Below are 26,342 nucleotides of genomic sequence, written 5' to 3'. Positions count from 1 at the left end.
CTGTGTAAGAGACGTTTTCCTGGCTCAGAGAAGGATCCTCTTGTAGATGGCAGCTATGGATTCTTTACAGATGACTATTCAGAGCTCTGATCAAAGGCTTCATCCGCACAGCGATTGTCTTTTCTGGGTGTAATGACATGTTGGACAACAGGGAGGTCAAGCAAAGATAGTTCAGCTTTGTTCTGGTGGTTGGGATGAAGGGGTGGAGAAGTGAAACATCACTAGAAGTTACCAGCAACGTATTTAAAAATAATTCTGGCAGAAGGAGTGGGTTCTGTGTGTGACATCACCAGGATGCCCATGGCAGGGGTTGGAACAAGGTGATCTTTAAGGTCCCTTCCAACCCAAACCAGTCTGTGATTCTGTGGTCGCTGAAGGCACTTTTGTGTTTATATTATTGAGGGGAATTTCTGTGTGTGCAGAGCAAGTCTCTGGGAGCTGTGGAATGAGAATTCTATGGAGGTAGAGTCCCCAAGCACAGAGTGGAAATGCATTTGCTCTAAGGTAGTGAATTAAATGTTATTGCTGGAGATTGTATAATAAATGTACTCTGCCTGTTGAGATGCAAGAAGTACCACGTTGGTTTTCATGCAATTTCCAGATCACTCTACTCTGGACAACTTGAACTCATATCCATTGTTTATTAAGTAGAAGTACATTAGAAGGAGGCTGTTCTGTTGTGGCCCTGGCTTGGGAGGGTGTACAGGGGTTGTAGAAGTGTCCAGAAATCAGATGATGTTACAGAGTGGATGGCTGGCAAAAAAATAACCTTTAGAGAGAGGGCTGGTTTAAGGAGCAGAGGCTGTTGGTGAAGTGAGCAGCTGCTTGATCTCTTCCCACGCTGTAATTCTTGCTCCTAGAACACTGATTTCAAATGGTGCTAGATACAAAGTGGGAAAATCTAAGCCACCATGTGAAACCAGCTTCCAGAGGAAGACACATCTTGTGCATGGCTGCAGGCTGAGGGAGAAAATCCTTCATCTCCACCGTACCTAGAGAAAAATTCATTTATTTAATTTGATTAGACAGCAAGATGGTTAACTTAGGGTTAATTTCTTTATGGACACACATTTATTTGGTATCTTGTGAATGGCTGAGGCTGGTGTAGGAGAAGTTAAAGGTGATGAAGAAACCCCCCAGCCTGGCAAGTGACTGATGTTTCCTTTCCTAGCCAGGTGGGATGCAGTGAAATTCTTACCAGCGATAGTAATACAGGTTTCATTTCTTTGTAGTGATGGGGTGTGTGGGGGAAGTTTGTGTTGTACAGAAACACTTTTTCCATGCCATTGCAGATGAAACCAGGCTATAAACCTCATTCTGTCCACTTTCTATCACTTACTGATCTTGTTATCATCAGAGAGGACAAGGGCACATCAGATGCTTTTTGTGACAAGGAAAGGAAATGGGACTGTCCTGGTGGAACTTCCTCTGTCAGCTGTCTCATGTGGCCTGTGAATTCTTTAAATAAGCAAGAGCTTGGCAGATTTTTGTGAGACAACTTTTAAATTCTGCGGGGACAGTGAAAATAAATGGGATTGGAACTGCTTTGAGTGTGGGTCAGAACAAAAAAGGAGCGTTCATAAATCTGACTGTAAATGGTTCAGTGAAAGTTGTTGAGGAAGGAGGAGAGTCTGCAAATGAGTGGCTGATGGTTCCTGGAGCTGGAATAGGTCTGAGGAGTGGTGTCCATGTCTCAGGGCAGAGGGAATAGATGGAGGGTGCTGAAGCCTGTGAACCACACACGTGCATTATTCAGGAGCTGCCAAACCCCAGCCACCACGTGTGACCTGTGCTGGTGCAGAAGCTGATGGAAAATGGAATCAAGCATGGCAGAACTGGAGTTGGGTCTTTCACTCATGGATACCCTAGGCTTTTGGCAACACCTTGGATTAATTTTATAACCACATCCAAAAAAATCTGCTCCAGTGCCTCCATCCTAATGCACACTCACAGGCAGCAGAGGAAAGGCTCAGAGAAAGGAGATGTCCTTCCAAGAAAGAGGGGTGGAGGAAGGGGAAAGAGCTGTACTAGATTACTGTGTCTGGATATTTGCTGTAGTTTCTAAATCCATTATCTGGGGCAGCAGGGTGAAAGACAAGTGGAAAGCAGGTTCCCTCCCCAGTGTCTGTCGTGCTGGCACAGTTATTTGTGAGGCACCCTCTATTATCAGGTGAGATTTACTCCTGAAAAGCTGGACCAAGAGTTGCTGCTGCTGAAAGGTTGCAGCACAGATCACAGAATCACTGCAGCAGCTTTGAGAAACGGGTTCAAAGTGAGGTTGGCTTTGGTTTTCATCCTGTCTCAGTAGTAAGCATTAAAAAGAAATCTTTACCAGGGTTTTCAAAAATAGTTGGAGGAAATGTCACTTAATTCTGTGCTGCTGGAAACAGGAGCTTCTGTCAAAGTATGAGACTTACAGGGACTGAACACCTATGCCCACCTTCCCCTCTCCAAAGGAGACTAACCTTTCCAGAAATACCATGCAGCAGTTGAAGACCAATAGCTCATTTATTATTTACAGTTTTGATAAAACCAGGTTTCAGTTCAGCATAATTAAGATGCTGCTGGCCTTCCTCCAGGCTACCTGAAGTTTCTCCTGTTGCCTTAACGAGCTCCCCAGAAGGTGTCAGCCCATTTTGCCAAGGTGCAGGTACACATTTTGGAAAGGATACATCTGTGTATGTTCTCCTTCCAAAGCTAACAGCATGTTTGGGCAGGCAGCAGGCAGAGAGGAGGAGAAAAAGAGCAGTTTGGGATGCTGTGATACACAGCACCTGACTGGGAATATGTGCATGTGCAGGGAAATGGAATCACAGGATGCTTTGGCTGGAAGGGACTTTAAAGCTCATCTCGTCCCACCCCCTGCCATGGGCAGGGACACCTTCCACTAGCCCAGGTGGCTCCAAGCCCTGTCCAACCTGGCCTTGGACACTTCCAGGGCTGGGGCAGCCACAGCTTCTCTGGGCAACCTGTGCCAGGGCCTCATCACCCTCACAGAGAAGAAAATAAACCAGGACTTGTCTCAGACATTTGCTGGGTGTGTTGTACATATGGACACACGTGTGGAGACAAGCCAATACTGTCAGTTGACTTTGTCAAAGTGGTCTGGAGTTTTCAATAAATAATAGTAGGGAAAGTACAATACTATGATTCTGGGTTTTCCCTCCTTTTCGGATGTTTTGGTAGCAGAGCTGTTCTTTCAGAGAAACATTTCAAAGCTTTTCATGGATTTCACACTGTTTTACACATCTATAGGACACAAAGGCAGAAAGGGAATCCCTGCCTTCCCCGTGAAAGGGAACTTCTTTTCTAGCCTAAGACCTTTAGTCTGCAGGAACAGGGCAAGCCTGGATGTCACTGACTTCATTTTTCACAACCTACACCTTTTAGATAAAGGCATTTGTGGGGCTTTTACAGTGAGCAAAACCAATGTCTGCATGACCCTGTGTGCACCATAGATTTTTTCCTCCCTTTTTCAAATCACGGGGTGAAACTTGTGGTTCATCAGACTCTGGTCTCCCCTGGAGAGAAATATTCCTGTTTCACATGGAGAAAGTCTGAGCTTGATGCATCATCCTCCCAGTGAAGGAATGAGTCAGCCCAAGGCCAGGTGCAGGACAGAGGGGTGTGACAGTACAAGTGGTGACCTGTAAGGGGAATTGAAATGAGTGAACTTCTAAGGTTTCAAAAAAGCTTCCTGAGCCCGGGGGAGCGTGTAACTGCATCTGTTTGTTGTGCAGGTCTGGTACTGTGTTGCTGCTGCGTGGGTCAGGTATGGACAGATGTGCCTTAACTTGCAGTCTGAGCCAGGCCTAAGTGTGTAACTCCCTGTGGGTCCCCAGCACTGAGCTGGGCTGAGGAAGGGCAGTGATGCTGGTGACTAGAAATGGCTCTGGAGATGCTGCTGCTGTTATGGGCAACAAAAACATGTACTTTTCTCGTGAGTTTAAAGCATAATGGAGATTGTTTTTCCTTGATTAGGACCACGATAAAAGCTCTGCATTACAGTCATGAGTTGAACATAGCCTATTCCTTCAGTCCTACTGTTGCAGCCTTACAACTGTAGTATAAATAGATTTAAAAGACAGACACTTTGGGTCTGCAGCCCACCCCAAAACCCCAAGGCAGGCTGAACACTGGACTGGGACATGCTGAGGGTAAAAGCCTGTGGAGCCTTGTGTCCCGTTTAACTCTGAGCAATGGGACAGTCGGGCCTGCTTGGTGTTTGAGTCACTAATTTCAATTCCTATTGAGGGGAATCTGTCAGAGCACTCACCAGCATTTGTCTGTGCTGAACTGTCAGAAAGCTGCCCACCCTCCTGATCTGTCTTTTTAAAACGGTTCATGGGTTTGGGGTGAGGATTTTTCTTTGCTTGTTGGCTTTTCCAGATAATTTCGGGCAGGTCAGGTGGTGGGGAGTGTCTGTGATGGCTGAAATTTGGCTTGGGATGAGGTCTGAGAGGTGCATCTTAGCGCTGAAGGGGCTTAACCTCTTCTTAACCCCTGGTGTGGGGTTAACTCCTGCTGCTCTGACTGAGGTGATAGAGCTCATTCCCAGCAGGGGTTTGGTGCCAACCAAGATTTTCCAATGCTGAGCAACGTCTGGCAGTTGGCACTGACAGACAGGAATTGGGGGGTTGGATGCAACAAACCTCATTTTGAGGGTGAGATAATTGAACTCAGGCACTCTGGGTGATGTGATGGACCACACCAGCCTTCATTTTATGGTTCTGCCCTGCTGATCCTCACTTTCTGTGGTGCTTGGGTCTAAAAAGGAGGCTAAAAACAGTGCAAGAGACCTTCAATTTTTAGATTACAGATCTTTTGGAGAAAGTTGGAGATGGCTTATAGCAGAGCAATATCACTAAAATAATGAGGATTTATTCACAAGACCTGTTGTGTTTTTAAATCCCAGACTTTTGGTTCAGACTCTTAGCTATACGTAATATTTATTTGCTATTGCTTCTCCCAAAGCTGCTCTGAACTGGAGGGAACAATTTTATCATGGTGATCATTCTGGGTGTGCTTAGATATTAGTGCTACAGTTCCTAATCTTGTGATTCCCCTCTGCTCATCTGAAATGGCTTTGACTTGTCTGGAGTCATAGTTTTGCTCCACCTTTCCTAGGGAAACCCCCAGCCTGTTTGGAGGGCACAGGAACTGCTGAACCTCTGGATCCTGGGTAGGATTTCAGATTTCACAAGGAACAACGAGGTAAAACCGGGCAAACTCACACAGGGCGAGAAAAGCATTGCCCTTACATGGCTGAGGTCAGGGAAGAGCAGCAGGAAAGTACAGCCATGAAAACTCATCAAATTTAGCCCTACACAGCTTGACTGAGCAGCACATTGCAAAACTAACTACACTCAAAGAAATGATCCTCCTAAGGAGCTGAAACCAGAAAAGCCATTTTCTATTCCGAACTTCTGTACCTAAGCATCACCTTAGAATATAAAGTATTGATTGCAGGGCTTGAGAGCAGTCACAGGGAGATGATTGCTGTGATTTGTATAGTCAGTTCAGGAACATGGTGTTCCCCCAAGGCCACCATTCCAGCTCCTTTAGGTAATGTCAAGGGAAGTCATATTTTTCTTTTGTGTCGTTTAAGAGACAGAAGAATGTCCTGTGCCCAGTGAGGAGCATAAGGAAACAAATACTGCCAGATGTTCACTGAAGTATAACCTGCCTTTAAACCAGATATTTGAAAACAAGCCTTTAGTTTAGCACTGTTTGCAGCAGAAGGACCTGGCAAAACATCCAGAGAAAAGCATTGACCAAACCCCTGACTGACTCCCCCGAGCTGCTGGTTTGTACCTGTTCCCAGGATTTCCAGCACTCTTATCACTGAAATTTCACTGTATGTTTGAGAATATTTAAGAAACATTTGAGCTCTACAGCCAAATCCAAACCCTGTGGCTGCTGCTGGACTTCTGTGCACCACCGTGAGTGTTTGTGTGGGGAGCTGAAGAGATGTGCTCAACTCAGAAATAGCTCTATTCCTTGGAAAGCTGGAGGGCTGAATCACACTGTGTTGGCTCAGTTTTTAGCAGACAAGCCATCACATATGCCTCCCTGTAGGCACAGAGTCGTCACTGGCATCAGGATTAGCAGCCAGGTTTTTACCTTTGGAAACCAGGGAATAATGATGCAGAAGGCTAAGGGTGATTATAAGGAGGTTGCCCAGGGCTGGGGGCTTGGAGAGGTGGCTTGGCAACACTGGGAGCAGGAAGGGTCTGCTCATGTCCCTGCTTGGCCTGCTCTGCTCCCTCTGTTCAAAAGGAGCCAGCTAATGTGCCCCCAAATTGAACTTTGGGGACTAAATAAGTTATTTTGCTCAGAGGCATTAACCACTCCACTGCTGCCTGTGAAGCTGAGACAAGTAGAGCCAGCCCTAAGCATATCCACGGCTGATGTTGTCCTGAGTCCACTGAAAATACGAGTGACAAACAGTGGAGAAATAGGAACACTGGAGAAAAATGTGGAAACCTGGGAGGGGACAAGACAGCTCCTGAGCTAAGGCACCTGAACCTGAAAGCACCAGAGAGACACCACTGGCTTGGCAGACACTGGGGAACTTAGAGAGCCTGCAGAGTCCACCTGCTAACGAGCACAGAAATGCAAATATACACAGACGCTTTTTTTCTTTTTTTTCTGGAACAGAGTGTATCTCCTTAAACACACGCCACTGCTGATTCCCAGCAGTCCAGAGGAAGTCTTGGGGGAAAAGGGGATGAGGGAACTAGTGCAAAGTTTTTGAAGTTTTGGAGGAAAAGCGGATGAGGAAACTAATGCAAAGTTTTTGCAGTTAGCACAAGAAGCAAATTACAGATATGGATTTTAAAATGCTTCAGAGACACGGGATTTTTTGGAGCTACAGTTTTGGACTCAGTAGTCCACTACTGCAGTAATGCTAATTATCAAGCCTCCCCTTCCAGTTCAGGATTCAAGCACTGCCACAGATGCAAGAAAAGTGGATTGGGAGTTCCTGAACTAACTGGTTGCTGACCATGAGTCAGGGGAATGACCTTGCAGCAGGCAGCTCGCCGTGCCGCTCTCGGAGCCGTGCCAGTATAAACGGCGTTGGCATCTCTGAGTGCTGGTGGAACCATTTTGTGAGATTGAGATTCCAACTTGGCCTTTTCTGCTGCTGCCTTTGCACTGAAACGTTTGGGTGGGTGAGAACGGGCCAGAGTGGTCCCTTCTCATTTTGTGACGAGGGCATCTTCCCAACCTGGGCTTGGGACTGTCTGTATCTATATGCAGATATATAGAGGATATGGACAACTATCTCTTGCCTACGTACTTGTCCATTAACATCAGCATTACAGATATTTACCAAATTAAATCTTACCCTTCCCCCCCAGCCACACCCATATTAAACTGTAAGAAAACACCGTGATTAAGTTTTAAAAAACATACACGGCACCGCTGAATTTTCTGGATGTGATTTGTAAGAGGAGCGAGGGTAGAATACTTGGCATTTGGTCATTTTAATTAATCTTCCCAAATAAGAATAACATTTGCTTGTAGACTTTAAGCTTCTCACAGCATCAGGAAAGCTCCTGACACTGAGCCCAACACTGTATTTGTATAACATGGAAATGAACAGCAGCAGCAGCAGCAGAGCTGCAGGCTCCGAGTCTACTCTGCGAGCAGCAAAATGGCCAGGGGTGCTGTTGTGTTCATCCGAATTCCTTCGCCATTTGGGGCTGTGAAATAGGTGCATCCAATACCCCTGACCCTTCAGGTATGGTTTGAACCTGTACCAGCAATACTAAATTAATGTTTCTAACCATATTCAAGCTTGTGCCCTCATCAGCCCGACTCCCTAAAGCACAGGCAGGAACCAACAGCAAAATTCGTCTGCGTCACAGATGTAACATGACCATCGGCAAAACAAGTGCAGGGGGGAGATCGTGGCTGTCTCGTCACTCACAGAGCCTTCCTCCACTAGCAAAGAATAGGATGGTGATGCTTTTAAGTTTATATCGTGAGCATTTGCAATCCTGAACTTCCTCGCCCGAATTTTGCGGCCCTTGGAAGGGTCAGAACGCCCAAGAAAATCGCGTGTGTTTTGTCAGCGAGGGCCGGCGCGTTAACGAACTGCGTCAGTGCTGCACCAGGGCCGAGACACGGAGCAAACCCCACTGCCCAGAGCAAGGAAACCCAGACTCGGAAAAATGAATCAGCTCACACAATGGCACACGCACAAGTGTCAGGGGGAGGAAGGAATCACAGCTTTCCCAAGTCCTTTTGAGTCAACATGCAGAAAATGATTATGGAACAGTTAAGCCACGTACAGCTTGCAGTGACAGTGCCACCCCTGTGCACACAATCACTGCTGTCCTACAGAAATATGCCATGTCCCCTTCTTAGCCTTGTTTCTTGCCAGTCCCACAGATTTACCTGCTGACAGTAACCTCAATTCCTGAGTAATGAGATTTACAGCTGAAGTTTAACATTGAAATAACTCCTCGTTTATCTGTGTCTCCTTACCCTCCCTGTGTTCAATCTCAGTTAAACTAACTGTGGCAAAAAGATGGTGGCAAAGGGAATTAAATCAGATACATCCCTGCACTGAACACTGAACCAGCTGCCAGTGGCACCTCCTTTAAAACACTGAGAAATGTCATGAAGCAGCACTAGCTTTACAAATTACGGGGTCCTCCACCCCACAACTGTGACAGGAAAACCACAAAGAGTCGTCCATGCAGCCAACACTCAGGAAAAGAGACTCAACCCACCCGTCTTCCACGCAACCGAGCAATCATGGCTTAGTCCAGCTCCTGGCTGTACAGAATTCCCTCCACGGCTGCCTCGGACTGTTCCTGTGTGTATGTGTATTTATGCCTGTCTGTCTCGCTGCAGGGACCACCGTCGTCGCTGCTATTCCTGTTGTTCCCCTGCTCTGCGGATCTGGCGCTGCAGGAGGCAAGGATGCTCCAAGGGAGCCAGCTACAGCCAGCGAAGGCTCAGTGAGTCAGGAGGGGTTGTGACGACTGCAGCAAGAGTCTGAAATTCCCTATGGAATCTGGCAGAAGAGGAGGGGAAGGAAGAAAGGTGGAGATGGGAAAGAGGGGAAGAAAAGTGGGGAGTGGCACGTACTGCCTGTTCTGTTCTTCCCTCCCCGTCCCTACCGCTGCAGTGGCGTTGGAAATGGCGTCCTCCCCTCCGCGGAACTGCGCAAATGGACAGAGCCGGCGAGAAAACCGCAGCGCCTGCGGCCTGTGCCACCAAACCCCCAAAACTCGGTCGGGGCGGGGGTATGGTGCAAGTAGAGCCCTTCTCTCTTTCCCTCAGAGCACCGTGCAGGGGACAGACTACAGCTGAAGTGATGGAGACGACGGACGCGCTGTGTCTGAGCCGGTTCCGAGCCCAGCGGTTGTTGCTAAACAACCAGCCCTGACGCTTGAGATGTCAACGAGTGAGTAATATAGATTAAACGCTTATGCTATCACATCCTTAAACTTGTTTAAGCCTCGGGATGATGAAAAGCTATGGAATAATGTTCCCTGCCATATGAGAAAGCAAAGTTACCACTCCACTGCATAATCGGGAGACTTCCTCGGCCAGAAGGACCAAGCTCAAGGCTGGTTGTGTCCTCAGCACTTCCAGGCAGAGCTGCCATCTTCATTGCTGGTCGCTTTAAGAAGAGAGGTGAAAAAATAGTGTTGTAAATGGTTAAGAGAGAAAAATGTTCTCCCCTTCATTTCCTCGTCCTCTCTCTGGAGCTGCTCTCTGCCCTCAGTCTCCCGTTCATCCTTACCCAGTTCTTCCCAGTTCTTCGGTCCTTGATTTCTAACGCTGTCATTTCCTTTGCAAACCTTTACAGACCCATCACTGAGGGCAGTCCTCGGCTCTCCCTGATGTTACCGAGCCTGTGGCAAACTCACCCTTGTGCAAACGAAAGCCGAGTTTGGGCAAGAGTCGTTTTCACTTCTTTAACTGTTCCCACGACATAATTTCCAGGTGCAATTCCTGCCCCAAGCCATTACAGTCCTGCTAACACTCAACCACCGTATAAGGGAGAAGAAGGCAAGGAGAAAAGCCCTGGAGCCCAGCGCTTTCCCCTCCGCCGTGGGTTGCAGCTCTGACACGTCATCGTCGCGACCGGACGGCGGAACGACACCTCAGGGAGCACCCCTGGATGTGAGGGCTGGCACCCACCACCCCGAGGAGTTACCGGCTCCTGTCTGCCCGTGCCCGAGGGACACCTGGAATCCCGGGATATGAGGTGGGCAGGGAGCGGGCAGTGAACAGCGGGCAGGGAGTGGTGGGCAGGGAGAAGGGAGTGAGCGGCAGGCAGGGAGCAGGTAGGGAGCAGAGAGCAGGCAGTGGTGGGCAGTGGGGAGGGAGTACGTAGTGGGCAGAGAGCAGCAGGCAGGAAGCAGGCAACGGTGGGCAGAGGGCAGCGAGTAGGGGGTAAGCAGGGAGCAGCAGGCAGGGAGCAGGCAGTGGTGAGCAGGGAGCAGGCAGAGTGGACAGCGAGCAGGGAACGGGCAGTGGGCAGGGAGCAGGCAGGGAGCAGGCAGAGTGGGCAGTGGTGGGCAGGGAGCAGGCAGAGTGGGCAGCGGGCAGGGGACAGGCAGTGGGCAGGGAGCAGGCAGGGCACGGGCAGCTGCCGGTACTTTGAAGCAAGTGAAATCAACGTCGGGGTTTGACACCCAGCCCTCGGCCAATCCGGGAGGGCTTTTCACCTGCCATCACCTCCTCCGCCAATGGCGCGGCGGCTCCAGGCCCAGAGCCCTCCCCGGCCAATGGGGAGCCGGCTCCGGCACTTAGTTAATGATGCAGCAGTACAGGGAAGACTATCACATGTGAGCTGGCCGCCTGCCAGCATGGAGACACCGAGAGAGCAAGGTAAACAACTTTCCAACGCCAAAATGATGACATTTAATCCCTAAATGCTCGCTTCCCGTCTCGACTCATCTTTAACCCCTTTCAGCTGGTGTGGAAGCGTCTGGAAGGCACCGTCTACCTGTCCCCCCAGTGCTTTTAAAAACTGGACGACATGCCCTGCAATGATCACTGCGTCACCGTTTGCCACTTTCCGAACTACGCAGTGACAAACCTCCGAGCTCGGAATCGCAGGGCGCCTGTTAACCCCTCCACCAAACCCTCGCCAGCATGCCAGCCCTCAGGGAGACGGGGGAGAATAAAAAGCCCAAACAAACCAGGCAAACAGCAGTCTTTGCAAAGTTGTCATCTCTCCCCCACGACTACTACCCTCCTCTGCAGTACAGCAATGCCGGCAGGAGTGACATTAGTGCAACCTGTGCCATCGTTCCATTGAGAAAACAGCTCTGACGCAGAACAGAGCAACCATACCCAGCCAAAATAATAACACAGGCACTTCGGGACCCGAACTTAGGGACGCCGGGGGAGAGGGACGCCCTGCAAACAAATAAAATCCGTGGCTGCAGCTCCAGCCCCATCCTGATCAGAGGGTACGTACGTGAGAGAGGCGAACCGGACCGAAGAGCTGTGCCCGTGCACCATCTGCGCAGTCCTCAGCCCTCCGCTCGCTGTGGAGCGCCGCAGAATAGAAGGTTCCAGAAATTTCCTTTCCGTTAACCCTTTCGGTGTCTGCCCACTCTCCCTCCCCGCGGGATTAAGCGCGCCAGGTCTCCAGCATCGTCAATGGGCGAAGCCTCCTACGCCAACCGAGCCCGAGTACGATGTCTGAATGGCAGTGGATGGTGGCAGGAGCCCAGCCCGAGGTGTTGGTGATACTTCTCTTTCTGGAGCCCTCTCTGCCTCTCTTGCTGCCTCTCTCCCCTCTTGCTGCAGCAGGGCTGTTGCTGGTAGACCTATCGACGGAGCTTGCTCTCTCACTCTCTCGCTGAGCTCTGTGACGCAGCTCTAAATTCTCCAGCCTGCTCCCTGTGTTATAAGAGCGGAACTGCAGCTTTCCAGGGAGCCCGTGCCAGCGGTGCCAGGGCCAGGCAGACCGGAGGGAGCGTCGCTCCTGGACTCTGCACCTTTTTTTGGCAATTATTCTGTTGCTCACCTCTGTTTCTGTGCTGCCTCCACGGCTCTCAGCCTCGCATCTCCTTCTCTGCTTCTGAGTCATACTTACCAGGTTAACTCTTTTAGGATTGGTAGTCAGCAATACAAATCTCGAGCGAGAGCAGCTGAAACCACAGCCAACTTTGTGGTGGTTTCTGCTTTAAAAAACCAAAGCAAATCTTCTTGGCTCTAAAAAACAAAAACACACACACACACACGCACGCACACACACGTTCCAGTAGAGAGTTAGTGCTTTTTGATTAACTGTTTCGGTGACAGGAACCATTACTTGACTTCCTAAAATAAAATATTTTAGGCCTACGTCCTGCAAATCCTCAGCAGGCAGATACCCCAAAGCACAAGGCAGCTTAAAAGGAGCTGCTGCTGTGAGTAAACACAGGTCTTCTGGGCAGGAGGCTACTGCTGGCTCCACAAGACCCTGCTCTGCTGGCCACAAGACATTGATCTGAATGTGGTTCAGCTGCTGGGCAGATGCGTGGTGTGAGATAAGGTACTGAAAGTGCCATAGCGCTATAGGATCTTCTTAATCTGAGCGGTATTAATAAGTGTTATCACACACACAGATTCAAAACGCTCAGCGTAGGCAGGGGAACTAATAACTGCGTTCCTGGAGTCACCAGAATCCAATAATCCCCGACAAAGACAGTCCACAGGCAGCTCTGTATTTCAGCACAGCAGGCGTCACCAGGCAAGAAACATCTTGCAGCTGAGCACTCTCTCCTTGCCTCTGCCCCCCAAATCCCTCACATTAACTCCGGTGCCTCCGGTCGGGCTCAGCACCAGGCAGGGGGGGCAGAGCTCTCCCGGTTTGTAGCCTCAGAACTGGAAAAGTGTGGAGGAGGATCCATGGTAGGTGCAGCTCCTGGGAATCAAAGGAGCTAATGGAGAGGCAGCACCGTGTGAGGGAGTTCATGTGTCGGGCTGTGTACACAAAAGAGCCAGGCAGCGAGTCCATTGGAAAACACAGAATCCAGGGAGAGATCCCTGCTCCACACCTACATCTGCCATTTTAATTCCGGCTTCAGAGCCGGCTGCGAGCGTTGGGTTTTTCACTACAACCAAAGCTGAAATAACCACTATTTTTTCCCTTCGCAGCGTCTGAAGAGCCTGAGCTATTTTGGGATTTGTCTGTACTACACTGAAAATGACACCTGTTACGCACAGACACAAATGAGAAGAATTACAAGCTCCTGGTTTCTCAGATATGATTCTGCAGAAAATGGAACGGGATCCTGCGAGCCAGGGACCTGGGAGAGCAGCACAGGCTCCGCTGTGGGGTGAAGGGGATGACCCTGGTGAACCGAACAGCCAGACACCAGTACAAAAAATATAAAAAGTCTGTTGGAGCTGATGCAAGGGGAAATCAAGCCTCCATGTGACCAGAAGAAGTAGTGCATGATCAACTAAATGCCACAATACATGGTTTCTTATGCAATCAAGCCCATGGGAGTTCAAGCCTTGCACATACACTTTGTGGCCAAAGCTGCGAGGATTAACTCCTTCGGTTAACGACGGCGAGAGCACCCGGCTCCTGAAATGAGTCATCCTCGCTGAAGTAGGCCAGTGTTTGCTGCCATGGGAAGCTGCCTGTGCTGGTTTCAGTTACCCCTGAGTTATCTCAGAAGCTCCAACGTGCAGGGTCAGGGCGGATTTTCCACATTCCCCGTTTTCCTCTCTGCTTTGCACCGCTCCAGCTCTGCAGGCAGACAGGGACCACCTCGCTGGACCCCCGAGCCCCACGGAGCTCTGAATGAGCAAGATAAAGCACTTGGAGCCTCAGGAATGGGACAGTTGACTGGTGCTTTTAGCTCACAGCAGTTTTGTCAGTCGTGTGGTATATTTAAGAAGGTAAAATGAAGCTTTGGTTTATTTCAAATTCTCTCTTTTTGGTTGCTTTCAGGGGAAGGGTGGCATGCGTGTTATGGTTTGCTTTCATTTAAAAATCACCAACCCTGGAATGTTTCTACCTTTGCCTGACTGTTAAGTACTTTCTGGTGGCACTCAGGCTCCCAAGAAGACTCAAAGCCACACTGCCCCGTGCACAACTAAATGTGTAACTAAGAAGAGTTGGCACAATGGAAAACTTCAGCACTTGGAACTGAGTAATGAGGCCCAAAAAAATTAAAGTCATGTTCTGACACTGTTGGTGAGAATTTGGCATTTTCTGTAAAGAAATGGGGGCCATGATTCCATAGTAGAAATTTAGTCTGCTTTTCTGAGTGGAGCCCATGTACATATTTTATACTGGTTTTGGGGTTCTTTTTGCCTCCCCCTTTTTTTTTTCCCTCCAAAGTCTAAAAGCAGGAAACAGAGCTTTGGTTTTGTAAGAACTGCCTATGAGGGTACAAAGTCCTGGGCTAGAAAGCAAACTTGGTAAATGGGAATATTCCACAGCCATGGTTGGAAGCAGAGGAGATCAGTATCTCCATGTGAATGGCAGTGTAAGAATCCATTCCAAAACGAGGGCTCACAGCTGATCACAGCTGGGCCATGGGTTAAAAAAATTAAAAACTTTTTATAGTGTAGACACTGGAACAAGATTTCACAACTTATAAGTGGAGCAGTTCAGGCTGGATGTTGGGGTGGGGAGATCTTATCTTGAGGAGAGTGGGAAGGATGGAACCTCCCAGACATCAAAAATCTGCTGTCATTGACAGTTTTCCTCAGCACCACGAAAGGATCAGGGAGCAATTCCTCAGTGAGCACAGGAAATGTGGGCTTGCACTGCCTCTGGGCCAAACTGTACCTAAAGGTTCACCCTCAGTTCTCCGGCGTGTCCCGTGCGATTCTCCGCCGTCACGCTGCAATGACCTTAATAGCAATAACATATGGAGGCTGACATTCCAGACATCTCCCCCTCGTGCACATCACTGCTGCTCTTGTGGGTGATAAAATAACCTCAGCCATCCACTGAGGAAGGCCCTTGGTCTTTTTTAACGATGAAGGAAACCCTCATGGTCCTGCCCGCACTTCCAGCTTCCTGCTGGCGAAGCCTTGGCTCGGCTTTCGGTTTAAATGCCATCGGCCACACCTTCCTCCACTGCAGGAAACACATTGTTAAAATCAGGGCATGTTCCTGTTTAACTAAAAGGCTGAGATAAATAATCCAAAGGCCCCGATTATGCCAAACAAATTCCTGCCCGAGACGTAGCAAGTCCGGGCAGCTGTAAATCTGTAACCCCCCGACCTCGGCATCCACGGAAGGGATGTCTTGGCACATCCCGGGGGGAGTGGCTGGGGATAAAGGGAAGGAGCAAAGAATCGGGCAAAGGTGGGCAGGGGAATGGAAAAGTTCCTTCCCTTTACCAACCCCGAGTCCTAAAAGTTGCTTTAAAATGCAAAGTAGTCCGTTTCTCAAGTGTTGATGTGGGGGAGCTCTTTTTCAAGACCTTTGATTTGTCAGCCTTACAAACAACTCACCACCTCAGTGAAACGACCACCGTTTCCAACAAAAATCTTTCTCGGCACAGAATTCCCAGCCAGCTCCATTCAGGGAATACCATCAGAAACAGGAACATGTAGCCCAGCTGCCAGGACTGTTTCCCCTAAACCTCACCAATTGGAGGGTGGTTAATTTTTAAATTTTTCTTTTGACTGTTGTCATAAAAAATCATCCTTTAAAAAAACCCTTAACTCTTTACTGTAGCAAAACAATTGTCTGCATTGACCTCGAATAAAGGAATTTTAGTTGTTGCTTAGGGAAACTGGCAAGTTTTTCATGTTTTCTCATTAAAATTAATGAAATTTTGCATATGGGAAAGCTGAGTAAAATAAAGGTTAAATAATTTGACCCACGTTGTATGTGGAATCAGGGTCAAAGCTGATAGGGAGGTTTAGGCGTTCCTTGCTCCCAGATTTTATTCAAGTTGTGCCTCTTAATTATAGTCCTTATTGTCCAGAAGGCCCTGAGTCAATTAGTGAGACATAACCATCATGTGAGACAGAAGCTGCTGGAACAGCCTGGCTTTGGGAGGAGATGGATAAGGAATTATTTCGAGGAGACACTTTCTTTCAGTTTTCAAAGCAAAGCAGAAATAAAACTTTGAAGCCTTCCTTCAGTTTTCACGTGTGCATAGAGAACAACAGACAATTCATGGTCTTTTAGTACCACCCTGACAGCCACTGGGACGTGCAGATTTTCAGGAAACTGGAGACTCAGAATTCCAAAATAGGAATATTTGCTAACACAGCAACCAGAGTCCATGAAGGGATATTTTACAGTGTTTTTCCCCACTGTGATTACAGGAGAAAAGTTACAGAGTCACAACAAACATTTAGTTTTTTTCCAAAAGGTTTATTGTTTTCCAGACAAATTCAATTAGTGAATTCCAGAAGTGTGGCCAGTGAGTCCTTTCTCTGCCAGCCCAGTGCATACACATAAAATCACTGAATCCCAGAATGGTTTGAGGTGGAAGGGACCTTAAAGATCATCTCATTCCACCCCCTGCCATGGGCAGGGACACCTTCCACTAGCCCAGGTTGCTCCAAGCCCCGTCCAACCCGGCCTTGGACACTCCCAGGGATGGGGCAGCCACAGCTTCTCTGGGCAACCTGTTCCGCTTGGAACACGCTGTTGCTCTCAGTGAGGTCCCAACCAGCAGGAGGAAGAGCTGCAGGCAGATAAATAGCAATAAACCCCTTCTCAAACAGTTTTAAAGCTGATTCTGTGCATCTGCTTGGGTGTGCACGGCTGACATGGCACAGGGAGCGGGGTGGGGGGTTCAGAGTCCTGTCTGGGAGGTGGTTCAAGGGAATTGGATGGAACAGCTGGTGCTGAGATCAAAAGCCTGCGAAGCCAGAGGTGTGGGTTTGTTTCCCAAGAGCTGTCGTGGATGTGTTGGCATTGGGGAGTCATATTTGCATAAAGCGTTTTCATTCTCACTGCAAAGCCAGCCCACGCAATAAAGCAGGCTCTGAAATGGGAGCCTGCAGGTGAAAACCTGGCCCTCCCTTTGAAAACCTGGAATCCTGGAATTTACCCTGTGAAGTCTAAGAAACTTCCAGCTGGAAAAGCCGGGATCCTAATCAAAGAGATGGCACTACATTAACACAGGAGCTTGCTTCAAAGCAGAGCTGTGTCGGAGCCAGGTTCAACTTATTTGGGATCTTCAGCCCGCTGCTCTGCTCTGGTCGCTGTCTTCAGCATTCCTGGTTGGAACAGGAACGCTTCCCGGACCCCCGGACGCTCTTCCCGGCGCTGGGAGAGGCCCCGGGAGCAGCTCAGGCTCCCCCGAGCCGCAGGTTTTACTCAGTTCCAAACCTAAGGAGCCAAGAGCGCTGAGACAAAAGGAATTATTTCAGCTATTAGCTGCTAAGAATAGAGCCGGCGGGGGTGCTGAGGTGCCTGACAGCGCAGCCGGAGGAGCAGGGATTGCAGTGGGAGCACGGAAATAGCCCTTCTCCACGCTCAGCACTCCGGAGCTTCATGAGTCACTCGAACGCCCGGGCGGGGGGACAGGTGGGGTGCGGAGGAACCAACACCCTGCCCGTGTCTGGAGCAGGACGTGCCCCCGGGCTGTGGTTTTGGGGGGAAGCTCTTTTTCCCTAAGGGGAGCATCTTCCCAACCCTCAGGCCACGGAGCACCCATGGGAGAGCACGGCTGGTGCCAGGAAAACTCCCACCACTGCCCTGTTCTCTTCTTCAAGGTCCCACTCCCCTTCCCGGGGGACCCCAGGGCCACTCCTGCCACTCTCGCACGGGGCAGGAATATTTGCAAAAGCCAAACATTCCCGGGGGGGGCGGCGGGGCCGGAGGAGTCTATTGATGTCGATCCAACTGTGTTCCAGGGTGTTTCCCTAAGTGCTAATCGTGAAGTTCCCTTCGCAAATACATCGTAAAAGGTTAAAAGACCCGCGCAGCAGATATTTAAATGCGGGGTCAGTGACTGAGGAGGTGCTCAGAGATGTCTTTAACATCTTGTCCTGATGCCATTTAGCACAAATCCTATTGGTATCACTGTATTTTTATCCAATATAGCTTGGAAGAGGCAATTTTCCTTCTGTGCTGTTTGTGCAGCCCAGGGTACAACACATTCCTGATCTATGACGAGGTTTCCAAACTCCATAGTAAAATGAATAATAATGATAGTAAACGTTGTATAACTTTTTTTTTTTTTAATACAGCAATCTTTGTATTACTTCAGTGCTGGATTTTCCAGTTATTACACGTGGGCAAAAAAAGGACTTTTTTTTAAACCACCGTACCCACACAAAGCAAAACAGGAAAAAAAACCCCAAATCTAAGGATTAAAAGAAAATTTTTGTGTCAGTCCTGGGTGCCACTGCAGAAAAGAGTCGAGCTGGACAGAATTAAACATCTCAGCTGGAGCGTGGACAGGGCAGCAGACAGCCTGCTAAAAATAGATTAATCCTAATTACGGCCACACTTCTGCTTTTTCCAGGTTTCCCGTTTCACGTGGGGGGCACGGGTGGCTGTGAATGGAGAGGGGGGATCGGTGCCCACTGTGGCAGCGGCGGGGTCGGGGGGCACACGCTGCCCGTTATTGCATAACCCGGGAACACGGAGTCCTGGGAGGGAGCGACGGGAATGACGGCAGTGCCCCGGCCCTCGGCTCCAGCTGATCAGCACAGGCTTAACTCAGCGCCCGGCCTGCAAATCTGCTCCCCCCCAGTTAACTAAACCTCTGGAAAACTGGGTTTTCGGGTGCCGTGTGCTTTGCTGTTTTAGAGTTTTAAACCTCGCCACCCTCCTGGCTCCCTGAGCCGCCGGGGAGCGTGTCCCGTGCCAGGGCTGCTGGCGTGGTTAAACCCCCCGGAGCGGGGCTGTGCCATAAATCCCTGCTGCTTTTATTTCCTCCTGGACAACATTCCCACTCGCTGCTCCTCGCAGGCAGAGTTGCAAAATGTTTAGTATGAAATAAACACGTTTAAGCCTCTGTTTTGCAAACCCCGGCGGTTTATTTCTCCCATAGAGTCCACGAAACTACGGCAAACAACTATTTTCCCACCCTAAAGGAAGTATGTTAATTACCAATTTAAATATTTAGCCAGAAAATGTATCGCTTCAGCTATAACAACTTAGTTTTGTTTAATCAGAAGCCAGGAGTGAATGCTATGGGTTTTCTTTTCGTTCCTGTGGCAGGAACCAAACACTCCTTCCATATCTTGGGTTTACCTGAGGAACAACTCCCTCAAGCGCAGGGGGAGAAGCATGAATTTCATTTGAAGTGTCCAACTGAGCCTGTTGGGATGTTTTATTTAAAGATAAAAATCCTGATGAATGACAGGACACAGCCATGACAGAGGCAGGATCTCTTTGGCGACAGTGTCGTCCCCAGGGCTGGCACCTGTCAGGTTGCTCTGAGTGGGGATGAGGCTTTGGATGTGCTGGGGGCAACAGTATTTTTGCTTGCAGCTCATCAGAAAGAATTTTAATTTACATTTTTAAGGTTTGTTTGCCTTTACGCTGAAACACGGATCCAGGATTTGGCTTTTTTATTTTTGATTAAATGAGAAAGAGGCACTGCAGAGCTGTTGGTACCTGTGGGCTGCCGGGCGCTCACCTGAGCTGACAGAAGTCCACCTGCACATCCCTGTTTGATCTCTCCAGAACACAGTCCCACAAAGCCATTCCCCTGTATCCCAGCTGATGCTGTAGCATAGGCTGTCCCACAGTCCTGGCTGTCACTCCTGCTGTCACCTCCCAGCTCCCTGGAGTGCCACCCTGGGTACACGAAAACCTCCCTTATAAAAATTTCACCAACCTCAATGTAACAAAGCAATATTTTCCAACTGGGAAATGAATAAACAGGGTAAAAAAATTTGTTTAGACATTCCTAAGCAGCTTGTTTAGAGCACTGCTGTGCCCTGTCCAAGGCCATCCCTCCTCCTGTGCCCACTCTTGTACCTACATGAGGTGATGCCGCATGTGTGTGCAGAGCCTTGGACCCGACTTGGAAACCCTGCGGATACAAGGGCACATCCCACAGAATGTGTGTGTCTGCCAGCCCCTGCCTGGAGTGAGCGCTTTTATAAGCACAGCAGAGATTGGGAAATGTGCTGTGATTCATCTGAATCCCTGCAGTCCCCACTCCCACCCCAGCTCAGCACCCACGAGCGCCCGGGAGCTGCCAGACGCAGCACCACGCCTGCCTCCGGCTCCTCACCCGGCACCCGCTGCCAAAGGAACGCCCAGAACTCTTTCAAGCTCCATGCCACAAATTATTTGTTCTTATCTGGAGGAGAAAAAAAAAAAAGAAAAAAAGAAAAAAAAAATTCCTGAAGTGCTTTTTATTACCGAAAATTATCATATTGGGGATTATCATATTCATCAGCTGGGCTGAATCCGCCGGCGCTGACCGGGGCGTTTTGCTGTTCCTGCTGGGATTGGTGCTGGCAGCTCTGGCTGAGGTTTCTCTCTCTCTCCCTCTTGTCTCAGCCTGGAAACTGGGATTGTAAATTATTTTGGCCGGGGATAAACTGGCCTAAATAATTTGCTTGTACAGCGCTGAGCCACAGTGGCCTCTGGGTCTCAGCTGAGCCTTCTAGAGCCTTCTAAAAATAAGTAATTCTAAGCTGTTATCTTTTAAAAATACTTGTAAAAAAAAAGGGAGCAGGAAGAGGATCCTTTCCCAGCTGTTTTGTCCTCAAACTGCCAAGATTTATTATTTTTAAACCGTATTTTCTTGATCAATTCTCCCCGTAGCTTTTCGTAAAACAAGGGTCCACAAATTTAAAAATTGGGACATAGCAATAATCATTTGAAAATCACAGGTAAGTTCTAAGATCCAAGCTACCAGTAACAAAATAAAAATTAATCTCAAAACAATGTTTTTATGCACGAGTTGATTACTCTTCCCAGCCCGGAATTATTTTGCAAACAAATCTCAATTAGAGAGTGAACTTTTCTATTTTTTTTCCAAAGAAAAAATAGATATGTCATTTTTCAAGATATTTTGGATTTTTTCTTACTTGGCCAATTCTCATTAGTCACATTAGTCCCACTGTAGACATTTTTTCCCTTTTCAGAATGGGAGACCTTTGTTTTGAGTGATTCCTTTGTATAATTGGTAAAGTAGAAAACAAAACATTAAACATTACAAAACAAAACAGATGAAAATACTTTCAGCTTTGCTCATGTTCCTGCCAACTATTTTCCTCTTAAAAAAACCCCCCACATAAACCAGCTCCTTCTCAGCCTGTTTTACTCCTTTAAAGGGGAAAGGAGACCTGAGGATTCACGTTCATCCTGTGGGAAGGACAAACAGGATCCCTAAGGAATGGCAAGGACTGGGTTTAAGCCTCTAAGCCAGACTCTGTTATTATTCCTCCCCCCAAAAAAACCAAGAAAATAAAAATATATTATCACAGAATGGTTTTGGCTGGAAAGAACCTTAAAGTTGATTTCATTCCACTCCCCTGCCATGGGCAGGGACACCTTCCACTGGCCCAGGTTACTCCAAGCCCCATCCAACCTGGCCTTGGACACTTCCAGGGATGGGGGTATATTGTGATTAAGGAAAAGAATATTACAATATCACATGCTGTGATGTAGGTACAGACTTTTCAGACTGCTTTAAATATCTGTTTTGCACAGCACACCAAAGCTCATCCACGTTATTAAGAGATTAATAGTGAGAACACAATTTATTTGTGGCTGCCCTGGACTCCAGGCTCTGCTCTGTAGATCCATTCCCACGCTGTCACACTTCATTCCTGAGGGCTGGGCCATCAGCATGTGGGGTGCAATACTTCCAAGAGGGATCATTCCAGCAGGCCCTGTGTCTCCTGTTCATGGAATCTGTGTGGTGTGTCTCTCTGGGAGCCAGGAACAGCATCACTGGCTGGTCCATCAGAGCCTGTGCTGGTGCCCTCTGCTCCTCTGCCTCCAAGATGGAACAACAGTCTCCAGGTGAAGTGCTTCCCCGACTGAGAATTCCTCTTAAATATTCAGAGTGTGAAAGCTCAGGAAAATCAGAGCTTACATGAGGTGCTAAAACTTGGGGTGCACCAGAAGAGAGAACAGATCCCAAGGCTGGGACGGGCTCCTTCTACCCACAGGAGGCTGCTCTACCCCAACCTCATGCCATCCCTGAGGCTGCTGCACACAGTAACTGCTGTTTGGGAAGTTTTGGGAAGTTTTACCTGGCTGGGTGGGGACTCAGGGGTTTCTGAGGGGTGCCACCCCAGCTCACAGTGCCTCAGGTGTGCCAGGATGACACGGGATGTCGTGCTTCGTGCGCCGCTGGCCCGAGTTAACCCACAGCCCTATTTTCCACCTGTAACCATGGCAACCTGACTTATCTCGCAGAGGTGCCTGTCACCCTGTGGTAGTAACACCCTGCTCCTCACAGTCCCACCACTGGGATTATCCATGTGCACATCCCGACATGTGAGGTGGTGGCTGCAGCATTCCCGTTTCCAGCGCGACTGTGGGAGAGGCCGAGTGGGAGGTGAGGAGGAGGCAGAGGAAGAGCAGGAATGCTGGAGCAGTCCAGGGCTCCCAGCAGCACAGTCAGCTCCTTGGCAACGGGAGGATGGAGTGCCAGGGTGGATGGACACAGCAGCAGCTCCAGGGGAGAGGAGCATCACCGGGAACGTGGCTTGTCTGATTTTGTGGAAAGAGCAGGTCTGTGGGATGTTTGGCTTCCAAAGAGGTACATCTATGGCAGGGTAAAAGGTCCAAGAGATTCATTAGAATTCCGGAGTCTGTGAAAGGGGAAATGTGCAGGTAAGTGCCTTCTGGCCTTTAGGGTACCCTATTTCACCCACTGATAGGGTGAGGAGAGGGGCTCAAGGGGAATTCAGGGAAGCTGATGGGATATGAGAGGTGAAAATAGGGCCATCAGATGTGCACATCAGTGAGTCAGGAATGACTGAGACCTACATCCCAGGCTTCCCTCTGACACATGCTCTTTCATCAGGGCTACCCTCTGGGAGCTCTGGCCTCCCAGGGCTTTGCTTCCCAGCCTTTCTTGTTAGAATTCCCTTGGTGACGTGTAGCAGGTGATTTCTGTGAGGTTGTTCTGGAGACCTGCAGCTCCTTTGCTGGAGATGGATCATTCCTTCACCTCTCTGCTGCAGCTGAAGGGTGTGTGAGGCCACTGCAGGAGGGAGCACTGGGTTCTGCACAGCCTTGATGCCAAACCCACCACCCACAGGGATGAAACCTGGGTTACCTAAAGCCATTCCTGCCTTGGAAAGGTGAAGTTAAAATGAAGTTGTCCAAAATGAGCTGCCTTAGGATGACCATTCACCAAACTTTGAGTGCAGGTGAAAACTGAAATGCTGGTGCCTAAATGTGCCTAAAGACACAGGCCAGGATATTGGGAGTTTCTGGAAAATGGAGTAGTAGTGAGCTGGTAACATTTGGAGATGATACAAAAATCACTGAGGCAAAACAGTGAGGAGTCAAGGAAGGATCTCATGGTGTGCGGTGGCTGGGGAAAAAATTATCTGATTAAATTCAGTATTCAAAATGATAGGTTAAAGAAAAAAAAACCAACCAACCCAAACCACAAACCCTGAGTGAACACAGGGAGTGATGGACACGGTGTAACTCAGCAGTGCATGGAGAGCTGGCTGCAGGATGTGGGAAGGGCTGCAGCTTCCTGGGTGCTCCTCCCTGGGTGCTCCCTATGGGTGAAAGGCAGGCTCCTGGCACGATGGATTTGTGCAGTCCCAGCACAGGGCAGGGCTAATTCTTATATTTGCATCATTCCTTTGGGGTGACAAACTGTGCTGAGCAGGCAGCGTGACGGCCCCACGGTCACAGGGAGCTGGGAACCTGTGGGAGGCCAGGTAAACACAGCACAGAGGAGTTCACACCGTGCCCAAACACAGTCCCTGCTCATGTCACAGCCCAGCATAGCCAGTGCTCAGAACTGCACCATTAAAATGTATTTAAAGGGTGCCAAGTCTGCATTATTCCCTCTCCCAGTGGTTTATGGAAATGGCCACCTGGCTGGGAATGCTGTGGGAGGGCCACAGCCCTGGGCACCCAGGTGAGAAAGTATTAGGACCATAAAGGAAATGCTGCATCATAGTTTAAAGGCAAGTGTTTCTTTCCCAGAACACTAATGTCGTTCCTACAGCACAAAGAACAAAAGCTTCCTTCTTTAAATCCCTGGAAGTGTTCAAGGCCAGGTTGGATGGGGCCCTGAGCAACCTGATCACGTGGAAGGTGCCCCTGCCCATGGCATGGAGTTGGAATGAGATGAGCTTTAAGGTCCCTTCCAACCCAAGCCTTTCTATGGTTCTAAATCCACTTCACAGACCACAGGGTGGGGAAATTATCCCCCTCAGGTAACTGGCATTGCAAAGGGCTGCCTGGAGTGGCTTAGGGTTACTGTATCTGCAGAATTCCAAGCTGGAGATGTGGTTGTTTCATGACTGGAGAGAATGGAAGCGAGGGAGACCCCTAAAGCCAACACACAGATGCCCTACAGCTTCAGAAGGAAAGAAAGACAGAAGTTGTGGTATTGAGACCACTTTGGGAAGGACCTACTGCCTCCTAATAACCTTAAATAAAACCACCCGACTTCCCATCTCCATGGTAACTCCTTCCTCCAAAGCACTTTCAGTGCAATTTGTTTCCTGTTCCTCTTGACTTCTCCGATGGTTTTAGAACAGAACAGTCAAGGCTGAAGGGCTGGACCATAGATGAGAAACCACCTTTGCCTCTGAAAGCAAGGGTCAAGCAGAGCTTCTGTCCCCTCCCAGGAGATGCCTGAGTTACCTTCACCAACCTGTGTGGGATGGTTGCTGACTGCAGAGAAAAGCCACAGACAGCAAGAGAGGATCAACAGCACTCCAGCCTCTCTCCTTGCAGGAGCTGGTGAATATAACTTACAATTTGTGAGTTCTACAAGTCACTTTTGGTAGAGGTCCCAGCTCAGGATGGATCCCTGTGCCTGCCTTCCAAAGGTGGCTTGTAGTGGTGCTGTTGTTGTAGGTAACTGCCCCAGGCTGGGCTGTGCTGCTCTGGGCATCACCACACCCTCTGGTGTTCTGTTCATGGTAGAGGAGAGCTCAGAATGGCCACTCTTATAAAACCCTGCTCCAGTCTGGCAGAGTCACACTAAGAACAGGAATTATCCCGGGAACAAATATTCCCTCCGATGGATCACAAACCCAGTGCAGGACAATGGTGTAGGTAAGAAGTATTTTGTCGAAGGGGTAGTGCATGAGAACTTGTCTGAGCACAAGAAACGTGAGCCTGTTAAATATTAAAGTTCCAAAATTAAACCCTTGTTTATGTAACGACCGGGTCACTGCTGCTGCATTGTACCAAAAAAGGCCCTTTCCAGTGGGTACTGATCTCCCACAGCCTCCCCAGTGCTGTGGGGGCTTCCTGGTCTCTCCCAGGCCTCCTCTGAGTTGTGTCCCACCAGATCCAGCTGCTCTGTGCAGGTCGGGGGCACCGGGATCCCCCTGGAGTGGAGATGCTCGTGGTGCCATTCGCCTCTGCAGGGAGCAGGACGTGGTACCTGAAATCACAGAGCTGCTTTGGGGCTTAACCCCGACACTCAGCTCCTCATCCTGCTGCTCAGTAACTCCTCACAGGGCTGGAAAAGCAGGAGGGTTGTTGCTGGCTCAGTGTATTAAGTGAAGTCCCTCCTCGGTCCTTTCCCAAACCTGCCCTTCTCACTGTCCTCCTACACCAAACACGGTCCATCTGCAGGCCACCAGTTGGACTTGGTGGCTTTAAACCACGATGAAAACTGTATTTGGGGCTGTCCTGTGCAGGGTCAGGAGCTGGGCTCGATCCAACTCAGGATATTCTATGATTTTTTTTCTTCTCAGATTAAAGAATGACACTGGTAGCGAAGACAAGTCTGCAGTCACTCCAGAGAACAGTCCAATGTCCCTGCTGCTTCAGCTTGGCTAATTACAAATATAACAGCACAACAAACTACAACTAAGAAAATTTAAATGCAAAATACTGAAAAGAACTTTATGGAGCTTCCCTCCTGCAGAGTGTTGTTGAAAAGCCTTCTAAAAAGCCTTTTACCGCATTGCTAAACACACCTTTATTTATTATTTTTTTAAAAAAGGGACATAAAAGAACTTAATCCAAACTAAATATTTAACCAAACAGCAATTAACTAACAATGATGAATGGTAAACAGTCCCAGTCCCACGCTAAACGGGGACTTCACAGCCAGTTTATCTAAGCTAAAGCTGCTCAAGGGGAAAGGCAAGTTTATTGAGTAAACTTTGTCTCAGCCGCCTCGCTATTAAAACAGTCCACAAACAGAAACTGCATCATATATTCTGAGCAAAAATAAGGAGCAAGAACGTAACAACCCATCGCATGGAAGTTACAATGCTACATGGAGCAATTATCCCTA

General features: G+C 48.9%; 2 long non-coding RNA genes across 3 annotated transcripts; one reads left to right on the top strand and one right to left on the bottom strand.

The window, feature by feature from the left end:
* Positions 1–6,983: 6,983 nt before the first annotated feature.
* On the bottom strand, positions 6,984–11,570 carry LOC113973338. Of its 2 annotated transcripts, none has more exons than XR_003536192.1 (3): positions 11,456–11,570; positions 8,745–9,643; positions 6,984–7,950 (listed from the first exon to the last, which is right to left on the bottom strand). It is a non-coding gene; the product is annotated as an uncharacterized LOC113973338 (long non-coding RNA). The 2 variants fall into 2 exon arrangements; XR_003536193.1 differs by having other exon boundaries at positions 6,984–9,031; positions 9,538–9,643.
* Positions 9,313–16,516, top strand: LOC113973339. The gene is made up of 3 exons (XR_003536194.1): positions 9,313–9,424; positions 9,970–10,234; positions 13,126–16,516. It is a non-coding gene; the product is annotated as an uncharacterized LOC113973339 (long non-coding RNA).
* Positions 16,517–26,342: the final 9,826 nt, after the last annotated feature.

This window comes from Neopelma chrysocephalum, unplaced genomic scaffold (genome assembly GCF_003984885.1).
Source record: "Neopelma chrysocephalum unplaced genomic scaffold, ASM398488v2 Primary Assembly neopelma1_100, whole genome shotgun sequence".
Lineage (NCBI taxonomy): Eukaryota > Metazoa > Chordata > Aves > Passeriformes > Pipridae > Neopelma > Neopelma chrysocephalum.
Note: the sequence above shows the minus strand (reverse complement) of the source record. Positions and strands in the feature narration are given on the sequence as shown.